This window comes from Poecilia reticulata, linkage group LG8 (genome assembly GCF_000633615.1).
Source record: "Poecilia reticulata strain Guanapo linkage group LG8, Guppy_female_1.0+MT, whole genome shotgun sequence".
In the NCBI taxonomy this organism is placed as follows: Eukaryota; Metazoa; Chordata; class Actinopteri; order Cyprinodontiformes; family Poeciliidae; genus Poecilia; species Poecilia reticulata.
The window spans coordinates 25,477,034-25,479,632 of NC_024338.1; the positions used below are offsets into that span (position 1 = coordinate 25,477,034).

At 36.1% G+C, this 2,599-nt stretch overlaps 1 non-coding gene across 1 annotated transcript; it reads right to left on the bottom strand.

The window, feature by feature from the left end:
• Nucleotides 1-2,038: 2,038 nt before the first annotated feature.
• On the bottom strand, nucleotides 2,039-2,112 carry trnai-aau (transfer RNA isoleucine (anticodon AAU)). Its single transcript has one exon. It is a non-coding gene; the product is annotated as a tRNA-Ile (tRNA).
• Nucleotides 2,113-2,599: the final 487 nt, after the last annotated feature.

Below are 2,599 nucleotides of genomic sequence, written 5' to 3' on the forward strand. Positions count from 1 at the left end.
ACTACACTGGTGTTACTTTTAATATATAATATATTTAATATATATAACACCAGCACCGTTGTAAATGTTAATGTGACTCTCTGTATTGTTGAATTTAACACCAGCTGACTTGGACACATAWAGACACTTTTGGGTGTTAATTCAACACTGGCATTTTTACTGTGTACTGTYATGTTTGAAAAGGAGTATAAAGAAGTGAACACTTATTTAATCCTGCCCCTTATATCAATTTAATGAAATATATTACTTACTGACTCAATAATTATCAAAATATTGTGACTAAATCCATGTTAAAACGTTTATKTGCCTATTCAATATACTGTGCTAAGAGCCAACAAATAAATTATGACAGACAAAATGGTTACAAACTAATTCATAGCAAGACAAGAAACTCTATGTATAATAGTAATAATGACAACAACCAGGCATACAGCATCAGAATAATTACCATCTCCTTGCCAAAGTACACCTATAAATTCTTTTTAATCTGTGTTGCATGACAATAGTAAAATATAAAAAACATAGAGAGATAATTTCATGTTGCTATAATAATTGAGAGAAGGTTTATTTCAGATTTTGGCACCTAAAAAGTCCCCTTATACTAAAAACTTGGGTGAGACAATTTCATAACTCGATTTGCTCACTGAGAAATGCATTCCTGTGGTAGAAGTCCAGGGTTTTTTTTTCTGCAAAGCCTCATCTGCTTGGTCTTCTGGCTTTCAACCTTTTTAGAAGGTCAATTTTGTGTGAAGAGCTGCTTTAAAACTTTAAACTTTTGGAGCTGAACCAAAAAGGAAAAATAACAAAAGTGAAGCCATAGAGCTTTTCTGAATGTCCCAGGCTTTACCCCAGGGATCTTCAATCCCTGCTGCTCCAGCGGCTTACATGCTTTTCTCTTTGACAAGCAGATGGGATTGTGGGTTGCTCTCTGCAGCTCAGAGCACCACAACGGGGCCGGGTGGACTTTAGATAAAGAGAGCGAGACTGGATGCCGGCTAGGACACAGAAATGTCCTTGAAAATGAAACAATGCAGAAAGCTTTTAGTCGAACAGTTTTACTTCTTTATTTTGCTCCTCTCTGTCTCCTTGGTGCTGCTGAAATCCCTTCCTTGGCAGGCAAACGCAGCAAATGTTTCCTCTGTGGCTGTGGATTATTGGAGGCTGTTTGCTGCTACAACATCCTAACATGTGAAGATTATGTGCGTGGTTTAAGTAGCAGGATAGACGCCAGAATGAATGTGATGCTCCTCTTAAAGCAGCCGGTGCCTCAGTCTGATCATGTTGGCTTTCTCATTACCAGCAGCTGAAGGATGTTGTAAGAGAGATTGAACTGAGACTGGCATCATTTACTCTGCTATAAATGTGTTGCATTTGTTGTGCATTTTGAAAAAAATTTCAATATTGTGGGCATTTCTATAGAATTTCTTAGATTTAGGATGCTTTCTCCAGAAAACTCCATAAGCCTGGTGGTGGATGCCAGAGCAGTCCATCAGTGCCCCACGGTGTTTTYATGTTAAAAGTTGACAGGAAGTTTTAAAATATGGYTTGGTCATGACGTCTTCCACTAGYACACAAACTATAGAGACATAAAAAAGGAAAAYGCAAAAAAAATCCTGTTAAAAAGTGAAATAAATTCAAAGAAATCTTACTTAAAATGGACAATGATGTATAAGCATATTTCCATGCTTAACTAAATGATTGGATTTCAGAGCCATTTCTTTATTTTGAAGTGTTGATTTTATTTTCCTGCCATTTTTAATTTTGAAGTGTTGACTTTCCAAAAGACTTTAGATTTCAATTGGCCACATTGGGGATGAAACCCATGACTTCAGCATTACTAGCACCACRCTCTGACCAGCTGAGCTAACCAGCCATACACAATGTTGAGTTTCCATCGATTTAAGAACAACTTACCTGATCTTAACACAATGAAGATTTGAGGAAAGTGCTCATAGTTTTTCAAAATCAACATGCATAATATTTGATTTTCCAGCCTTTTTAATGYATTGACATTTTTAATAAGACTATAGATTTGAATTGRCCAGTCTGGGGATTGAACCCATGACCTTGGCATTATTGGCACCACACTCTGACCAGCTGAGCTAACCGGTCAAACGATGCTAAATGATGCCTCCAAACAAATGTTGATATCTCAGGAATCATAAAAGGTGTGGATTTCATTCACCCACCGTTTYTATCAGAAGGAATAGAGGAATCCTTCATATTTTAGGGCTTATATGATTTATTTATTTATTTATTTTTTTTACATTTCATGGAATATATCACTGTAACCCAGCATGCTAGTGGTTGCCTATTTGATATCGTTAGCATATTAGCTAGTTTTAGCGTTTTAGCTAATTTTCGCTTTTACATGGGTTTTTCCACAATGCATGGACTATTTCTTACATTTCTGGAAGCCTTTCTCCAGCAGTTGGCTTCAAACGCTTTTGCCATTTTCACCAAAAGTATTCAGCATTCACACTTTCTAGTCTTTTATTACATTTCTTTAGATTAAGAAATTGTTTTATTGGCAGTTTTAGCTTGYGTCACATTGTTGGGTGGATGATATTTAAGTAATTTATTAAGATCTGACTATAGT